We start from the raw sequence: 21,894 nt of genomic DNA on the forward strand, positions 1-21,894 counted from the left end.
AATTTCTAACAGCTTCGGTCTTTTGGGGATCAACTCTAATACCCCCGGAAGAAATGATATGACGCAGAAAAGCAACTGACCTTAGCCAAAACTCACACTTACTGAACTTGGCAAACAACTTGTGATCTCTAAGGGTTTCCAAGACAGTTCAGAGATGATCAGAATGTTCATCCTCACTACGGGAGTACACCAGTATATCATCGATGAGCACTATGACAAACATATCCAGATATGGTCTGAACACTTGATTCTTGAGGTCCATGAAAGTTGCTGGGGCATTAGTCAACCCGAAAGACATAACAAGAAACTTGAAATGGCCATAACGAGTTTGGAAAGTGGTTTTTGGGATGTCACACTCCCTAACTTTGAGTTAATGATAGCTGGAACAAAGGTCTATCTTTGAGAAATAACTTGCACCTTGCAAATGGTCAAATAAATCATCTATTCTCGAAAGGGGGTACTTATTTTTTAGGGTAACTTTATTCAGTTGGCGGTAATTAATGCATATACGCAAAGAGCCATCTTTCTTTCTTACAAACAACATAGGAGCACCCCAAGGAGAAATACTAGGCCTTATGAAACCCTTGTCTAGTAGATTTTTGAGTTGCTCTTTCAACTCCTTAAGTTCTGCGGGGCCATACGGTAAGGAGGAATAAAAATGGGCTGAGTATTGGGAAGAAGATTAATCCCGAACTCTATCTCTCTATCAGGAGGTATCCCTGGGAGATCATTCAGAAAGACATCAAAAAACTCATTGACAACGTTAACAGAATGGAGAGTTGGAGTCTCAGACTTAGTGTCTTTGACTCTAACCAAATGGTAAGTAAACCCCTTGGAAATAAGCTTTCTACCTTTGAAGTAAGAAATAAAATGACTCTTGGGTGACATAGAATTCCCAGACCACTCAAACACGGATGCACCTGAAAATTGAAACTTGACCACTCGGGTCCGACAATCAATAGAGGCATAAGAAGAATATAGCCAGTCGATACCCAGAATCACATCAAAATCTATAATGTCTAACTCAATCAGATCATCCAACAAGACTCTATGAAGAACGGTAACAGGACACTTTTTATACACTTTCTGGGCAACAATTGAATCACCTACTGGGGTAGAAACTAGGATAGGCTCAGGAATAACCTCAGGACTCATTTCAAAATTCACAATAATCAAAGGTGTAACATATGAGAAACTGGATCCAGGATCCAAAAAAGCATACACATCAACATCGGGAGAGTCCTTCTGTTCCTGGTGGGACGGTAAAGCATAGAATCTATTTTGGCGCTGCCTGCCAGCATTGCTAGAAGTGGCGCCCTGAGCTGGGGCTGGGCGAGTCGTTAGAATTGGAGCACTAACAGTTTGAGTCTGGGTCTAAGGGAGATAGTCAAGATGCCCTTGTCCATTATGTGGACAATCTCTAACTCTGCAACCCATTTCACCACACCGGAAATAACCCCTCTTCTCACCCCAACACTCACCCGAATGAGCCCTACCATACTTTTGGACACAGGGGACGATTTAGTTTACTGCAAACACTGTACTGGGACTTGGATGCATATGACCTGCTACCTTGATCCTACCTACCTCTAGGCACGAGAGCACTAGCAGATGATAGTGTTGGCATAGATGAACAATCTTGATACTGAGAGCGACTCCCTTCTTGCGATCTAGTCTGACCCTGTCCGTGCTGCTCAAACCTAGCTCTCTTATTCCCTTTCATTCTATCTCTCTCCTTAATCTTGTCTTCCTCAATCTGTTAGGCATGAGTCATCAGCCCATAAAGATTCATCTCACTATTCAGCATAGCAGACCTACACTCCTTAACCACATAACTAGACACTCCAGTCATAAACTTACTCATAGTAGCCTGATTATCAGCCACTAAGTCAGGAGCATACTTGTCCAACTAATTGAACTTTAGACAGCACTTCCTAATAGTTATAGAGCCCTATTGCAGGTTTGTAAACTCTTCCACCTTCACCTCCTTTATCTCCAAAGGGAAAAACTTATCTAGGAATGCATCCTGAAACTCTTGCCAAGTTGTAGGGACAGCTCCCTCACCTCTACCTTTCCTCCAAGCAACAACCTAGTCATAAGAAAGGTCTTTCAACCTATACGCAGCCAACTCCACACTATGTTCCTCAGATACATGCATCACCTGAGTAATCTTCCACACCTCCTCTAAAAATAACCATGGATCCTCATCAGACTTGGACCCATAGAATTTCGGCGGATTCATCCGTATTAAGTCACGGATCCTGGCAGCAGATGAATCACCTCCCTACTACTTTGGAGCCAGGGCCAGGTTGGCTTGAACATTTGCAGTAACAGCTTGGGCCAGCGCCTGAAAGGCTGCTCGAAATTCAGCATGAGACACGTTTTCATTCAATGGGTCAACAGGTTGAGGTTGCTGACCATCATTATTTCTTCTCTCTTAATGTGGAGACATATTTCTGAAAGAAGAGAGCACGAACCAATAGCAGAGAGAGATACTTTAATCACGATAGACTTCTGAAAGAAAGAATCATACTTTTTCCTAAAATGTCTTGTAGCCTCTTGCTCATAGATGTGGTGTGCTACATACCGATGATTAAGACTCTACATAACGCAGCTTGTCAGACTCCCTAGGACACCTTAAAACCTTAGACTCTGATACCAAGTTTGTAATGCCCCAAAAAATAGGTCTCAGAGCGTCACACGGTGCTTGAGGCTACGAGTAGCCCCAAGCTAACCCTTTGAGCCATTTTTATTCAATTCAGCACAAATCAATGAGGTTTCCATAAATAACCCTCAAATATCAACAGAGTAATCATCATCCAAGAATAAAAGAATTTCAGAAACATAACAAAATATGACTTATTAGTCAACTCCCAACATCTATACTAGTCTGACAAGCCTCTAAGAAAATCAATAAAACCAGTGGGCCATTGAGACATGCCCCAACTGACTTATACTCAGTTGTCAAATGTAAATAATTCTGTGAAACCAACATCAGACATCATGTCCTCGGAACATAAGAACTCACCACAACAGAGGATATAGAACAACGTGCCTGAAGAATCACTATCGAACCTGGAACTGAGCACCTACACCTATATTTCAAGAAAATGCAGCCCATATCTGAAGATGTGGGTCAGTACCATGGAAAGGAACCAAGTATATGGGGGTGTATACAATTTTATAAACATCATCATCATAAATATTTATAAGAAATATACAGGATGTATGAAAGACTCACATAGCCCGAAGAAAATCATCATAATCATGAGAGGATGAAATAAGTACAATAACACATGTGAGTCATCATATAATTTGTCAATCACTTTCAGTTCATCAACAATATCAATTCTCATAATGTAAATATCATTTAAATCTTTTGAAAGAATAACTTTCACAATTCCACTTTCAAATCACTTCACCATTCACCATAGACACAAGGAAACACACACACATTGGGAGATCCTATAAACGACATAAACCATGTGAGCTACATAGAGTCCAACGTACAACCCACTTTGGGAAGAGCCATCCTATCCTTGCCATCAGAGTAGGACTATCGATATCAAATCCACACAATCTAGTGATCACTATATAAATCAGCCTCAGGCTCACTCCTACGGAGGCACGTAGTTCTAGGGAAGTAAGGTCGCTTTATACCTCCCACTTGGTGCTAAAGATTTCTCCCGGACTTAGCTCAGATTATTTCAAAGGCAATCCACAACAAAATAATTTCAGTAATATATAAATATACATCGGGAGCCATCATGCTTCCCATCTATCAAAATCAACCATGTTGTGGATTTCTTTCACACTCGAGTTCAAAACAACTCCATTAAGACCAAAAGATCAAATCATTTAAAATATCTCAAATATTTAACATCAATGTGCTTATAACACACACTTTCTCAAAAAAACACAATTTCCAATGGGGATTCACGATCCAAATATCAAAATCATGATAAATATCATTCAAGATTCATGCTTTATATCTCCACACATGTAAATTCATCTTTCAAAATCATAAACATCAAGATTTCATAATAATCATCATAAGATATGGGTTCATGTTTCAAATTTGTAAAAATCAAATAAAAATCATGCCTTTGTAAAGAAAATTACTTTTGGGCACAAGAGCGAAAGAGAGTTCTTGTTGAAAAACTCCACATACCTTGAATGATGAACTTTAGATCGATACTCATTTTCTAGATGTTAATCGTGCCTTTGAATGATGGTTCTTGGAGTTCTTGAACTAGGAACTTGGAATCTTAAATAAATTTGCAAAATTAATGGTGAATTGTGGAGGTTCTTGAAGTTGGATGTAGGAGCTTAGGGTTTTCTTTTTGAGAGAATTTGATGAAATATAACATATAATGCCTCTAATAGGCTTTAATATAGGGTTTGGACGGATTTTAGGTGAGGTAGAATGACCAAAACGCCCCTAAAAATTAAATAATTCTCAAATCCGTCCTTTGGTGGACTGTTTTGATAGTTTGAAGTAGATCAACCATAACGTTTTACTCCGATATCCAAATTGGATGAAACTAATTTCATTAGAAAAAGGACTTTCATATCTTTCCGTTGATATATATTATTTCACCCAGATCATTGTGTACAAGGAGTTATGATCATTTAAAGTTGATTCAAAAATTTTCTTTTGATAGGCTGAAGTAGATCGACCATAAATTTTTGCTTCAATAGACAAATTAGATGAAACCAATTTCATTGGAAAGAGGACTCGTAGAGATTTCCGTTGATATATAGTAGATCACCCAGATCATTATGTACAAGGAGTTATGATCTTTTAAAATTAGAGCGAAAATACGCCAGACCTCAGTACTTTTTCCTGTACGTTTTACTGTTCACTACTATTCACGGTTCAATCGGAATGTTCATAACTCGTTGCTCGGGTGTCCATTTTGGATGATCCACATATCGTTGAAAATCTTATTCGATACTCTACGCAATGGTGGGTCATAATATAAGACATTCCACATGAAAAATTTGTAATTCATTCTAGAAGATAGAACCCAACACGTTTACGCACAAAATTTCAACGAAAAATTTCCTGGGGTATTACAGACACCAACACTAGATCCCTTCATAATTCTTGACAAATAAATATGAGATCTTAATAGGGTATCAAAACCATATTCATGGTCCCTTAGCCTTATCTGTTCGGACCTACCAATCTTAACTATAAAATAGCAAACATCTTGTTTGAATGATCTATGACTAATTAGTAAAAACAACATTCACAAAATCAGTGCACTCTATGTGTGTTTCCATAATAACATTATCAATAATACATACCTCCCATATATGAAGTGGTTCTATCTACAAGCAGCTTATTCCTCCAAACCCATCTTTACTGCAGCCTCTTGTGATAGTCCAGCAAAAGTTGATCAACTATTAGTTCCTTATATCTATAAAGAAGAGGAAAAAAATTAAGGTCACAAAAAGAATATTATCCATCTGTTGCAACAGATGTGGAGTCTGTTGCAACAGATGTGGAGTATGTTGCGACAGATGTGGAGTCTATTGCAACAGATGTGGATTTTATTGTATAGAAGTAGAGTCTGTTGCAACAGACGCGGAATCTGATGAAATACATCAAACTAGCCTTTTTGGTGGTTTGATTTGTTTCAATAGTTTCTCTATCTGTTGCAACATCAATAAAAGCATAAACATCAACAACCAAGAAACAACAACATTTGTTCCAACAACATCACCAACAAAAAAGAAGCAATATCCTTTGTTCCAGAACCATCAACACCACCACATCACAAGTTATAATAACACCAACCCCACCAACAACATCAATAACTAGATCAACAATAAAGAAACAAACAAAATACATACAAAAAAATGATACTGCCAACAAGGCTTTTAAACTTCTCCCAACAGATGACTTTTTTGGCATATTGTAATAACAATTCTTCATTTGTTTATTCAACACTTAAAAGTTCCTTCAATTTTTTTAATAAATATGATATGGGTAAATAGTAATTAAATAAAAAATAGATGTAAATAACTTGTAAGGAAGAAGACACGAATGAAAGATCAATAATGAACCATACCTTAATATCAAAAAGAGGATCAAAACAAAAATTTTAGTCGAGGAAAAATATGGATCGGTTTAGATCCAAAAAGATCTTTATGAGAAGAGAAGAGAAAAAAGGTTGTGACCCTAAAGAGGAGAGAAAGAAAAAGATGAGAGAGTTCAATAAAATAAATTGCAGCTGAAGGAAGATTTCTGTAGATGTATTGTGTACGTAGATGCGGGCTTTTTTAATATTTATTAATTAATATTAATTAATTTCACTAATAACTTGAGGGGCACGGGGAAGACTAATACTAGTGATATTGAAAAGACAAGACAAGACTGCTCAATGAACTCACTTTTGAAATATCCAAGAAATATTTTTTACCGCCTTTAGTAGTAAGTACTACTACTTGATATTATCTACTCGAACCAGAAGCTTACTTTAAAATTAAAAGAGAAAAAAAGATTTTTAAACAGATATGTCATCTGTTGCAACATATATAAATACCTATTTGAAAATCTGAACAGCTCAGTCATCTGTTACAATATATATAGATATTTGTTTAAAAATTTCAACAACTCAGTCATCTGTGACAACAGATGAAAATGTCTATTTAATAATTCATTAAATCAGATATGTCATCTGTTACAATAGATATAAATATCTTTTTGAAAATTTCCAATAGCTCAGTTATTTGTCATAATAGATGCAAATATCTATTTGATAATTAAATTAGGTATGTCTTCTATTGCAACAAATATGAATACCTGTTTGAAAATTTTCAACAGCTCAATCGTTTGTTGCAACAAATTTTATTGCAATTGATTTAGGTGGAACTAGGGATGAATGAATGAGCTCGCAGGGTCAACTATAAATCCAATCAAGTCTTTGCAATTGCTTGTCGTTGGTATTGCATTCATCCCAACTCGAGTCATCGATCGATCACTCTGAGTTGAAATGAGTTCTTATTAACTCAATGTTTGGATAGTGATAGTACCTAAGTTGATTTAGGTGGAAATAGGGATAAATGAATGAGCTCGTAGGGTCAACTTCAAATCCAATCGATTCTTTGTAATTATATGGTGTTGGTATTGCGTTCATCCTAACCCAAGTCATTGATCTATCGCTCTGAGTTGAAATGAGTTCTCATCAACTTAATGTTAGGATAGTAATAGTACCTAAGTTTATTTAGGTGTAACTAGGGATGAATGAATGAGCTCGTAGGGTCAACTATAAATCCAATCGAGCTTTTGCAATTACATGGCATTGTTATTACGTTTATCCTGACCTGAGTCATCGATCGATCACTCTGAGTTGAAATGAGTTCTCATCAACTTAATGTTAGGATAGTGATAGTACCTAAGTTGATTTAGGTGGAACTAGAGATGAATGAATAAGGTCTCAGGGTCAACTATAAATCCAATTGAGTTCTTGCAATTGCATGGCGTTGGTATTGGTTCATCCTGACCTAAGTCATCGATCGATCACTCTGAGTTGAAATAAGTTCTCATCAACTCAATGTTAAGATAGTGATAGTACCTTAGTTTATTTAAGTGGAACTATGGATGAATGAATGAGCTCGTAGGGTCAACTACAAATCCAATCGAGTCTTTACAATTGCATGGCGTTGGTATTGCATTCATCATGACCCAAGTTGTCAATCGATCACCCTGAGTTAAAATAAGTTCTCATCAACTCAATGTTATGATAATGATAGTACCTAAGTTGATTTAGGTGGAACTAGGGATGAATGAATGAGCTCGTAGGGTTAACTATAAATCCAATCGAGTCTTTGTAATTGTATGCCGTTGGCATTGCGTTCATCTCAACCCGATTCGTCGATCAATCACTCTGAGTTGAAATGAGTTCTCATCAACTCAATGTTTTAAAAACTATATCTTTTAAAATTTTTAAAATTAATTAAGATCAATTTGGACCAAATTAGCAATTTTAAAACTTGTTATTCTTTTCCAAAATTAAAAATCAACCCATACAAATCATCCATTTGCATGAAAAACTTTTTATTTCAAATCTTAAGTTGACTGTCGTGGTATTGTTGGATGGTGTTTGTGTTGTTTTTGGTGGTGTTGGCATTTATGTTTTTTGGTGGTGGTGTCGGTGGTCTTGGTGTTGGTATTGATGACATTGGTGGTGGTCTTGGTGGTGGCATTGATTATGGTGGTGATCCATCTGTTGCAATGGGTGGAAGATCTGTTGGGAGATATTAAATAGGTCTTCAAATAGATTCCCCATCTGTTCCAACTGATGGGTTATCCATTGAAGTATTTTCTTGTAATGTGGCATAGAATAATTTATTGAAATTTGTCCACCTGTTGCAACAGGTGGAATATTTGTTAGGAGATATTAAATAGGTCTTCAAACAGATTTGGGTTCCCCATCTGTTCCAACTGATGGGTTGTTCGTTGAAGTATTTTTTTTGGTTATGTGGTAAGAATAATTTATTGAAATTTGTCTCACCTTTTCTAAAAGAATTATGTAGACATCAAATGCAATGTATTTTTTGTTTTTCTTTTATTTGTAGTTAAAAGATATCTCCCAAAAGAAAAAAAACTGAAAGTGGAGAAATTGGATCAACTTCCAATCACCAAACCAAAAAGGCTAGAGTACAGATAGATTCGGAGAAACTTCCAGAATAATCTCAGTCAGGGAAAAATGAAGCCGAGGAAAGTGATAAATCCTCCTCACTAATGGGGCATGAAATAATACCAAAATTCCAGCATGATTCTGTCAAAACCATTAGTATTGAAAGTTTTGAGTTGTGATGCTGATGAATATCCCTAAAGAAGTATTTGGTGATCTTGTACTTAAATGTCAATTGAGGAAACCTTCTGACGAACTTAGGAGTATTATGAAGAAGGAAAACATAGATGGACTTTTTAAGAAGAGCTGCTTTGCACACTTTCTTGAGCTGTCTGGGCACCACCCTCTCCGTTTCCCAATGATCATGGTAGATAGCCTTTTCAAGAACAGGATCAAGTATATGGGGGATGATGGAGGTCCGAAAGAGGGAGAAAAAAAGATGGATAAAGTCTGGATCAAATACTGTGGCATGCCGGTTATTTTGGATTGAAAGAGTTTGCCATTGTGACGGGCTTGAGATGTGATCGTCCAGAAGAACCTCCCATCAAGAAAACACCCCACAAAGGGTCCAACAAATGCAAGGTAAAAAAAGATGGGTTGTTGGAAATTATTGGACCGAGCTACAAAGTGGTGGATTTGATGGCGGATCTCAAGAATAAAGACTTACCAAAGTACTATAGGGAGAAATTGTGCTTAGTTTGGTTTGTCCATTCCGTTTTGTTGGCAAGAGACGTCAAGAAAGTCATAAAACATGATTTGTTGGCGCTTGCTGATGATTTTGGGAAATTCAACAATTATCCTTGGGGATACGACAGTTACTACTTGACTGTCAAATATTTACTGAAAGAGCTAAAGCCAAAGACGACCACATTATACGGCTTTCCTTGGGCTTTTATGGTAAAATTGATCACTATTTTTACTCATTCATTAATTTATATTGAATATACTTTTGACTTTTTGTTTTCTTGCTTCCTGTTTACAATTTTTAGGCTTGGGCATGTGAAGCCATTCCTCTCCTCTGAAAGCATTTCAAGGATTATTCGGATAAGGTTTCTCATCCAAGGATCCTTAGGTGGTTGGCTGCAGTAGAGAGCAATAAAAAAAATACTAATGAGGCTGATCTCTTTAACCCTCCAGATGATGCAATATGTCTTCTTTCAACTAAAATAATTTGCCTAAAAAAAAGGTATTGAAACAGATGTTCCATCTATTGTGACAGATGGGTTGTCTGTTGCAACAGATTACCCATCAACTATAACTGGTGTAATAAATAGGAAATCTGTTGTGATAGACAATCCATATTTCACAACAGATTAACCATATGTTGCTCTGGTCTCTGAACCTTACTCAACAGATTACCCATCTACTGCAAATTATGCAACAGATGGGTAATCTGATGCAACATATTATCAATCTGTTTCAACATATAGATCAGCTATTGCGGTAGCTAGATTGTCTGTTTCATAAGTTGGCTGTGTTAACATAACCCGAGCCCCATGTAACCCAATTGACTGCAAATTATTATTATATGATTTAATTTTCTCCTGTTTTTTATAGGTTGTGCATCCTTGGATCGTGCTTACCATTGATGAGCTGGGGATGACTTTATTTCTTTTTTTTTGGGGTCTTGTTAATACAAAAAAAGACCCAACGGTGGAGTTAATAAAAAAGGAATTGGATGGATCATTATCCATAAAAAGAGCAGTTAGGCAAGGTCAGCCTAATATTAAAGCTCTTCACGACCAACCTCAAACTGCAATAGATCCGGGTGCTTTTTCCGGAGGTGTTGCTGGTAGAGTTGTTTGTGATGGTGGCGGCCATCCTGCTGCTGCTTCTGCTTCCAGTCATGATTATGAGCGTGTTGGTGCTCAGTAAAAAATAAATATGTTTGAAAATACCCCGTGCACAGGTCCTTCCTCTCACCCCTACATCGGTCCCTCCCACCCTTACAGTGGTCCCTCTCACCCCTTCTCACCCTCATATTCTCATTGCAAATGCAAAGTGTGCAAGGACAGAGAGTATAAACTCTTTGAAAATCTAAAGGCTATTGCTGAACCTGCTGAAGAGTTGAAATCTAGGAGGGATGTCATACCATCCAACGAGGTGAGGGAGCCATACACTTCTACAGTAGAGGTTAGGAGAAAGAGAAGAAAAATGAGCTGGGGATGACTTTATTTCTTCTTTTGGGTCTTGTTAATACAAAAGAAGACCCAACGGTGGAGTTAATAAAAAAGGAATTGGATGGATCAACATCTATAAGAAGAGCAGTTAGGCAAGGTCAGCCTAATATTAAAGCTCTTCACGACCAACCTCAAACTGCAATAGATCCGGGTGCTTTTTCTGTGGGTGTTGCTGGTAGAGTTGTTTGTGATGGTGGAAGCCATCCTGCTGCTGCTTCTGCTTCCAGTCGTGATTATGAGCGTGTTGGTGCTCAGAAAAAATAAATATATTTGAAAACACCTTTTGTACAGGTCCTTCCTCTCACCCTACACCAGTCCCTCCCACCCTTACAGTGGTCCTTCTCACCCCTCCTCACCCTCATATTCTCATTGCAAATGAAAAGTGTGTAAGGATAGAAAGAATAAACTCTTTGAAAATTTAAAAGCTACTGCTGAACCTGCCAAAAAGTTGAAATCTAGGAGGGATGTCATGCCATCTAACGAGGTGAAGGAGCCATACACTCCTACAGTAGAGGTTAGGAGAAAGAGAAGAAAAATTAGACAAATTCTCTCCGTTTTGAAATCAGCAAAAATTGCAACTCTCCCCGCTCCAATAGTTGTTGAAGTTTAGGGGCCGCCAAAGAAGGTGGACATATTTGTGGTGCTTGGCAAGGAGAATAAGAAGGAATTGGAAGAATTCATCACAATGAAGGTTCAAAAAGAATACACCATGAATTCATTTGCCGCCAAAGACTTCTCGAATATGACAAATATGTGCGTGTGGTACGAGGACAAGGTAAGTTTACTTTTGCTAACCTACCCTTCCAATCTACTCCATGAAGAAAAATCTACGCAGCAGATGTGTAATCTATTACAAAACTTGGTATTCTGTTGCAACATAATACACATCTGTTGTATAAGTTGCGTTGGCTGGGTAATCTGTGAAATGATTCAGAGAACCCTCTGCATCAAATTCTTTCGACTGAATTTTTATTCCTTACAATTACTAACCTATTTAAAAATTGTCTTCTTATACCACAGTATATTGATGAAATTCTCTGCCTCATGAGGGGCAGGTAATTAGCGTACCCGGATGCTTATGATGCTGCCGGTAGGATAATGGACCTCAACTTCTACGATAATTTTAAGGATAGGTACGCTAAACTCTGTAAGATAGCTAATTCTGGTGGCCTAGGATTTGATCAATTAGTTTCTACATTTCAATGGGAAGAAGAAATTATTAAATATGTTAGAGAAAGAGGCCATATCCACACAGCAAGAGCTGGACCAAATCAAAGAGAATTCTTGTAGTCATGAACGTGGATGTCACATATTTTCTCACTATTGAGATACTACTATACGAGGGAAAGATTAAGGTTTATGACTGCAACTTACCTGTCTTCAACGAGAGGATATTTTTAACCCACATGAAGCCACTCTTGAAGTTGTTACCCAAGTTATTGACGCAGAGTAAACTGATGGATCATTTGCCGGCTGAAGTCTTGGCGAAGGAATCATGGGATTTTGAAGGTTGAAATAAGAACATTCAGCTCCCAAGAAATATAACTGGTGCAGCGTGCGGGCCATACTCGCTTGCATACATTGAGTGTTTACTGACCGACATATAAATGACCGGTATATGCGATACAATTGTGGGAAATATGCAATGGGTCTAGGCATATGGGATACTAACTAAATGGTTGGAGCCTGTGTATGAAAAAGAACATGTACAAAGACAGAAATGAACGCGATAACAAATTTTTATTTCAAGCCAATTCACTTTACATGTAGTGGTAATAATTTTTATGTCTGGCCAAGTTGAATTTGTATAATGCAATAGATTTTATATCTGTCGTAACAGATATAGTGCCTGTTGTGACAGATTGATTATCTGTTAGAATAGGTTGGTCATCTGTTGCATTATGCAGATGTTCCCAGTCTATCTGTCGCAACAGATATATGATCTGTTACAATATATAAATTATTTGTTGCAACTGATCAGTAATCTGTTGGAGTAAATCAAAAAAGTAGAAAGACCTGTTATATAATTTTCAGCAGATGACCTACGTGTTGCATCTCATGTTGCAAAATATGTCTAAATTTGTCTGATAAGATATGTAGTCTGTTGCAGCAGATGTATTATCTGTTGCGATATGTGAATCTAGTACTCCATTTTAATTAACATGTTCAAAACTAAGGATTAATTATATTCATAGACAGAATAAAATAAATTGAAGCCTTCAGAAATTGCATGAAATAACTCAACAAATAAATAAAATATAAAAAAAATTATTATGGGTACAAACGATCTACTCTACAAATAAATCAACAAGTTAAACCAAGGAGGATATATTATTACATTGACGGACTTAAGCTATAAAGATCTAATCAATATGCACAAGTTGTTCTTATCCGGTGCTACAAAATTCGGCTTTGGTCGTCCTAGATCTTTAACGTCAGTTGCGTACGACTTCTGAGCTTTGCTTCTCCCTATTTTCATAAAAGAGCAGCATATATTTTGTGGAGTAATTCGGCATCAAGTCCATCATTTGGTATTTGCAATCTATCGCTCAAATACTTAGAATAGGCGGCAACAAAAGGAACGCAATCCCTGCGTTATAAAAAAATAGATAATCCATATCTTGCAGTTCATGCAAGCGTTGTGAAGTTTGTGAAATAAAACTAAATCATGACACTTAAACTTATAGGCTACCAATGGTTTATTGAGAAATTCTATCAACATATTGTACATCAAATGGATTAGCCATTTTATCTCGGTATGCTTCAATCGTCGACCAATTAGTACGAACCTTTTGGTCCAAAAAGCTACTCATATCAAGGTAAGTAGAAAATATTTTGGCCAGCTTTTATATCTCACACAATGTCCCGGAACATCTCCTTCGTGATATCGAGTCATAAACTACGATGGCCCAAAACATCTCCTTCGTGACATCGAGTCATAAACTCGAATGCGCCTCTCTTTTAGAACGACGGCAGCCAACACCTAATAGAATTCATCACCATAATTGATTGGGATGTACACTTCGTCGACCAAATGCCAAGGTAAGCCAGCCAGAATGCTAAAAACTTTGATGATTTGATTAAGTATTTCTCGTTTTGGGAAACTTTCGGCTGCTATTGACAATACCTATTGTAGGCATTATTGATGCAAACTTTGTACAAATAATTGCCTTTTGTGTATCTGTATTATTCTTGTGTTTGCAACTTGGCCTTCTTTCGAAGGTAGTAAAAAATGACATCAATATGCTGCACATATTATCAAATATTTTGAATTACGTGATGAAAAAATCAATATGCAGATGCAATTAAATAAAGTACTAATCAATAGTAATATGTATGACATTTAAACCTCATCATTCCAGCAAGTTTGGGGCTGTAACATCGAATAGAACCAATTCTTCATTCTGGGATGTGCAACAACAAAGTCGAACATATCAAAACCAAGACTCAATTCGTTCACTTTATAGCGCTCGTTATTTTATTTTCTACATAATGATTTATATATGTTAATGTCAGGTTCTTACAATAAGATTTGTATAAACCAATATTCATAAAGTTAATTTATGCACCTGTCGGCATGATGCTTTAACAACCCATCAACAATCCATTTTGAATAGTCGTTGATCAACTGTGTTAGTTTTTTTGGAGCCTCGTCCGAGATGTTGAACTCTTCAAATGGGTAATTCTTCTGTTCTCCCAAATTGACAGGCTCTACTTTTTCTTCATCTTTGAAAGCAGTTGATGGATTATCAACTGTGATATTATGCTCTTCGGTAGTAGCTGTGACATCTACCTGGAAAGCCAGAATTGTCAATACTAAGTAGAGATATCAATAGATTTTTTACCTGTTGCAACAGATGAGTCTTATGTTGCGTTAGATAGATTATTTGTTGGGATAAATTCGAACAGGTAAATCCGAGAAGTATGATAATTTCGAACAGATGACCCATCTGTTGCAACATAAGACTCATCTGTTGAAACAGATAACGAATTTGATGCAACAGGTTAGACAACAGTTGCAACATATGTATATATCTATTTGATAATTTTCTATAGATGTATCATCTGTTGAAATAGATATGTGCCTGTTTGTTTTTTGGAACAGATGATGTACATTCACCTTCTTCAGCTCATGCTGCTCTTCTGTGGCCCTTACACACTGAACATCCGTGGAAGACAAAGATAGAGGCATTGCAATCTTGCTTTTTTGATGATTGATGATGCCTTGGAAGGATCTTTTCTTCTCCTCTTAGCTGCCTTGATCTCTCGTGGAGTGTCTAGATATGAAATCCTCTTCGATGGAATGACACCCCTCTTAGATGTCATTTTCTTTACAGAAGCTGTTAGTGCATTAATAGCATTAATCACTCCATCGTGTTTTTCCTCGTAGTCTTGACATTTGTATGAAGAACATTCGCTAGAAGCGGCAAAATCTAGAGAAAAATCTATACAACCATTATGATCATAATCATAATGACTTGTTGTTTCAAAAACCGTAAGAGGAGCATCATTTTCCCCACCCTAAAAAATTATTTTTCTTGTGATGGCTGTTGCTCCAAACAATTCTATTTTTATTCCATCAATGACCTTCGAGTTTGATAAGGTTTGCACAAACTGTAAAGTAAGAAAAAATGGCATCTTCAACTCTCGGTTGATCGGAACAAGTCATAGATGGATAATCTAAACTAAATCGGTACATATATTAAGAATGATGATGAAATCATTTAATCATTAATTAAAACAAAAACTTGATTAGAATTGGACTTACTGCTTTCTTGGGGGGATTTAAAAGATCAAGAAATTTTGCATTTTTATCGATTTTGGCCGACAACCATCTCTGAATTCTTGGACAGGAAACTTCTTCCTGGTAGTTCACTTGTTGTCTCAAATAAGGAATGACTTCAAATGCCCAAGCCTATAACATAACGCCAATAAATCAAAAGCATTATTGAATAACAAATAATGAAACATATTATGATAAAAGAAATATTTACCATGAAGGCCCATGAAAAGCCATATAAGTTGACTGTTTTTGGCGTTAATGAAGTCAACAAATATTTGACAGTTATTTTGAAGCTTTCATAACCCCAAGAATAGCTGTTAAATGCCTTAAGATCCTCGGAGAGATTTATTAAATTGAGGCTTGTGTTGTTGTTAACGTCACTCGCCCAAAGAACATTATGTACAAACCAAACCAAGCACAATGATTGCTTGTGCTTCTTTGAAAGTCCTTTATCTTTCAACGCTTCTATCAGATTTTTATTTTTGAAGGTTGGACCAACAATGGACACCTGGTCATCATGATCACTCAACTTGCCTTTTCCTTTGTTGGGTGTGCGGAGTGCTTTTTTTTTTGGGTCAGACTAGGTATAACTTGAGAAGAAGAAAGAGGACAACATTTTAGTCCAGTAACTATGGCAAATTCCTTCCAACTAAGAAAAAGAGGCATGCCACAGTAATTTATCCACACCTCATCCATCTTATCTTTGTTTTCATACATAAACCTGCTCTTGATAAGATCATATACCATTTTCATCTGGAAATGAGCATTGTTGTCCTCCGGCAAATCAAGATATTTCCCAAAGCAGCTTTTCCTAAAATAAGAATCCAAAATTTGTTCTCGAAGTATTTTTCTGAAGGCGTCGTAAGATTTTCCCATGACTGACTTAACCACGAGATCACCCGTTAAATCGGTGGCACCATCGTACTGCATTGTCATAAGATAATGATCAATGCTGAAGGTTTTGATCAACTCTTCAGCAGAAGGGCTATTACCATTTGGATCATCTCTTTTGAAAGATTTCTCCTCCCCATGTTCATTATCTTTTGCTCCTGATTGAGATAATGTTTGTAAAGCAAGCTCATACAGTGGTGGATGTAGCTGAGCTGCTGCACTTGTTACTTTACTTGGACTTGATTCGATTTCTTTTCTTTTGGAAGCCATGTTATCTTAAATTAACAAGAACATAACATAGATTATAATTGATTAATGCATAACAGTAATGTAACAGTTCCAACAGACAACTAATCTATTGCGCTAGGTATGTTATCTATTGCAACATGTAACTGACCTATTGTAACGGATGAGTAATTCATGGGAACCATAAAAATAACACTAATATGTTGCACATGGTATTTTATCTGATGCAATATATAATTGACCTGTTGCAATGGATGACCAACCGTTTGGAAACCATAAAAATAGATCACTAATCTGTTGCTCCAGGTATTTTATCTATTGCAACATATAAGACCTGTTGTAACAGATGAGTAAACCATTGGAAAGAATAAAAATGGATCACTAATCTATTGCACCAGGTATGTTATTTGTTGCAACATATAACTGACTTGTTGCAACGGATGAGTAAATCATTGGAAAGAATAAAAGTCCTAATCTGTTACAAAATGAAGAATAAACCGTTGAAAAGAATAAAAATAGATCACTAATCAGTTATCTATGGATCAATATTGTTTAGATTTCTTCCAAACAGAAGAGTCTTCTGTCGTAACAGATGAATGATCTGTTAGATTATTCACCTGTTGCATCGGATTTTTATCTGTTACATCATATTTTCATATGTTGCATCAGTTTTTATCTGTTGCATCATATATTTCATCTGTTATATCAGATGTTTCATCTGTTGAAATACTATTTTTACCAAGACAAACAACAAATCAACCCAACAACACCAACACATCACACACACACATACACACACACACACTAAGAACATCAACTGTGATAAAAAATCACAAACAAATTCAAATAAACAGTATGACAACAAGAATAAAAAATACCATAAATTAGAGTTTTATTCAGTCCACATTTCAATACTAGAAGAGTAGTTGGCTCAAGTTCCTCTGTTTTTTCATAATTTTTTACCGGTGAAAAGGGAAATGGGACAACGAAGAACTTGAAGTTGTTGTCGCCGGAGAAGTCTTCACTTCGATTGACAGTTGAAAGTCAAAAATAAACTCTCATGACTATTTATCACCAGAGGTTGAAGGGAGAAATTTTGCAGAACTGTTGGTTGGGAGAGAGTTGAGAGAAGTTGGAGAGAGAGAATGGTTGATTTGGATTGAAGAGGGGTATAGGTTGGGTTGATTTGTATTTTTAAAAAGATTAGAAAGTTTTGAAAATATTAATCAAGTCCACAATTAACTTAATTAATTTTCCTAATGATGTTTGACCTTATCTGTTGGTCAATGTTACCAATCCTTCATTCAAGACTTAAAAGACACCTTTCCTTCAATTTTCTCCAGTTACATTAGTATGTTTTTCATTTTTTTTATGTATGGATTTTTTTTATTTAAAACTGAAAGAAAGCCATTTTTTTTAAAAAGTTTCCAAACTTCATATATTACACTTTTTCCTTCTCTTTTAACTAGATAGTTGTGCCCGTGCAAGGCGTGGGCATTTTGGCAACACTAATGTGCAAAAGAGATCCAACTTTGGAAAGATTATTTCCTACTTATTTTAATTATTTAGTATAAGAGTAAAAGAAATGAAATGTAGTACAATGAACCGATGTTAACATAATATATATATTTAGTGTGGAATAAAATTGAGCTTGCTAGATTGGTCCAACCAATAAAAAAGTGATTATATAAGTGGATAAAAATCTAGCTAGATTGTGCAACTATAGTTGGTGGCACATCTTTCGTTTGGACATTCCTAGAAAAGTACATGATGCACGTCTCATTTGAAAAGTCAATCAAATTTGTTATAAATAATTTTAAATATTTTAAGTTGTTAATTGTATTATGATTTATACGACTTAAAACTAAAAATAAAATAATTACATTAAAATTTAGACAATTAATTATATTTTTAATATATTTTCGATTTTTTAAGCTATTAGCTATTGTAATTTATATTACTTTTTTAGCACTATAATTTAATATTTTAAGCTTTTAGATATTATAATTTATAATACTCGCTTTGTTCAAACTTTTGTGGCATTGATTAGTCAATTATATTTGTAAAATAGTTTGAGTTTTTAATTGTTGTGATTTATACTACTTTTTCTTCTATTCCAATTTAAGCGACACATATATAATTTCGAGAGTCAGCCAAATATCACTATTGAAGTAGCGAAGCAGATATGTATTAAATGACTCATAATAACTAATTAGAAGTGATATAGCAAAACTGTTATAAAAATACTTGTAAAAAATTTTAAGTGAGTATCATATAAGAAGTCAAATTAATTATGGGTCCCTAAATAAATAAATTATAAACTATTAATGAAAAGACCCTAAAAAAAATAAGTAGGACCTACCTGCTAGAATTCTAAAATACAACTTTTTTTTTTATAATAAACCAAACCTATCCTAGGGTTTGTGGTCCAAAATAAAAGAAGTACATGCATGGCATCTAAATACAACAGCTTCAAAGAACAACAAAATACAAAATACCTAAAATACTCTTAAACAAACTACCAATTTCAACAAACACACATAATAGCCATGTGTTGGGTGCTAACTCACACTTATATATAGTACTAGATAAAGATGTCCGTGCTTTGCACGAGCCCAACACATAATTTTTTATGTGTGTACGTGTATATATATATACCATAATATCACTATGACAAACATAACATAAGATTCCAAATGTATGTTTTATACAATCGTAGGAATATCATACTACTAGATGCTCATATGGCATTTATTTCATGTATAATATTGATTGCTGTCTATTTACATTGGTATATGTGCATTATAAATCATACAATAGCAGATGCATTTTTCTTCCTACTGTGATCAATCTTTTGAGTATTCGTGATCAATACCTGTTAATTTAAATTTAATGATTAAATTAGTTTAAAAGTTCAATCTAAATCTAAAACACATTTTTTTTAATTGTAAAAAAGTATTTCTTTTCAACCATGATTCACAAAATTTTATACACATTTATTATGTAACAAAGTAAAAGGAGAATGCCTGCAAGAGTTGGCTTTGAATACCTCTAACAACACAAACAAGTTGCTTTCTCAATTATCTAGAACACCATCTTGATCTTGATATCCCATAGACATTTGAAGAAAGCTTCAACCTTTGTCTCACCAAAATGACACTGAAAAAAAATCAGATCAAGATTTCAAAAATAACACAAACAAATCACAACATATCGAAAACAAAAAAAAACAGACATCTTGTATCTAGCAGGATGAAGTAGCTTCTCAAAGAGAAATGCATTTTTCATTATCTGCAAGTAGTTCATATTTGTTGCCAACCTATTGTAAGCATTATATTAGGTGGAAATTAATTTAATGACTCATTGCAGTCAGAGCAAAGTTAAATTGAGGTATAGTTTTTGTAGCAAATTATAACTATAGAGATGCACATGACCAGCAGAAGTAAAAGAAAATACAAAAAGACAATAAACTTTACTTGTCAAAAACAAAAAAGAAAAATAAGCTAGAAGTGAATACTACAAGTAGGTCAACCCTATAACTGTGAATTAATATCTGCTAACAATGTTAAACAAATTATATAACCACGAAAAGTTAAAAAAAATATTTTGACACTTAACAGAGTTCAGTACATGCTGCTGTCAAGTCAAAATTGTATTAAATATGTTCTGTAAGTACCTTCATATGATTGACATTCCACTGGCTACTAATGTTGCATGGAAAAACCTTAATATGTAGATTTGAATATCAAAATTAAAACTTTCACAAAAGATTCATCTTCATAGCTAAGGCTTCTTCAAAGAAGTTTAGATAAACTAAAGAAATAAAATAGCACCCTTCCTATTAAAAGACATCACCCAATCTAGAGCTTAATTTACCAAAAAGAATTTTTCTTTAGTTCATTTAAGAAAGTGAAGACTAATCAAACCAACAATCTCAAGGAACCCGATGTGGTCATTCGTTTCACTGTCCTTCTCAGGTAAAATATAGAGATAGAACATCACATTCAATATCAGCAATAGAGAGCTAAAAATAGATTGTATATCGCACAATCAGACAATCGTTGTCTTTTCAACTCTGCTCTTCTTGCTCATCGATGTGTTAAAAAGGCTTTTTTTTTCTCAAATGACATCAATCTATATAATTCACGTCTTTTTGTATTATTATTGATATTTTTTTTTGAAAGTTTGATCAATTTTAGAATCTCTATTACACAATATTTTTTGTGGATCAAATATTTTTATGAATTTTTGAAAAAAAAATACAAGTAAAAGTTCATTACACATCCATATCAAGTAATAGTTATAATTATGCAACACATATGACTTTTAAAAAAATATAAGAGACACTCATAAGCAGAGGAAAATAAGCATCTCATGTTTCATATTTTATTAAAGTCATGAAGAAAAATATTTATAATTAAAAAGTAAAATAAGTTGTACTACCACAAAGTCAAATATATACACGGACGTACAAATAGTTATTAACGAAGAGATGAAACTGCAAAACAGAAAGTTCAAAATGTATATATTTAATTAATTTAGTTTAAAATAAATTTTAAAATAAATATGCAAAATATTGTATAGAAAAAACGAGCAGATCTTCAAGTTAGGTATTATTGTGATATTTTTTTAAAAAGATGAGCAGATCTAAACTTGGTTTCATTGAAATATTTTTTTTCTAAATTTTTTTTGAAACATCTAACTTAGCTAAAAAAATATTTAGTTAAAAAGCCTCAGATGAAAAAGGAAAAATAGCAGCATATATTAATCTAAAGCCCGATGAATGTGAAAAACTTAAGCAATTATTGAGAATATTTTGAGAAACAAGATTTATGATGTATCATTATCTGCGTTTTACAGTTTTAAAAATCAATTACATTATACAGACAATTTTTTATTATAACACATGTTGAAATTAAATAGTAAACATTTTTCATTCTATCAAAAAACATTTACTTATCAAAAAAACATAAAAATTATCCTTGTTGAAAGAATAAATAAATATTCGGGGAAAAAAATGAATGAGAATGTACAAAAACTTACATACATACAGATATGTGAGAATTGAAAACTGTTCATGAGGGAAGAGTTTATTTTTTTAGTTAATACACAGAGTCTATGGGCTTTTTATTTGATGAGTCATCTA

The sequence above is a fragment of the Capsicum annuum genome, chromosome 4, assembly GCF_002878395.1.
Source record: "Capsicum annuum cultivar UCD-10X-F1 chromosome 4, UCD10Xv1.1, whole genome shotgun sequence".
Classification (NCBI taxonomy): Eukaryota; Viridiplantae; Streptophyta; class Magnoliopsida; order Solanales; family Solanaceae; genus Capsicum; species Capsicum annuum.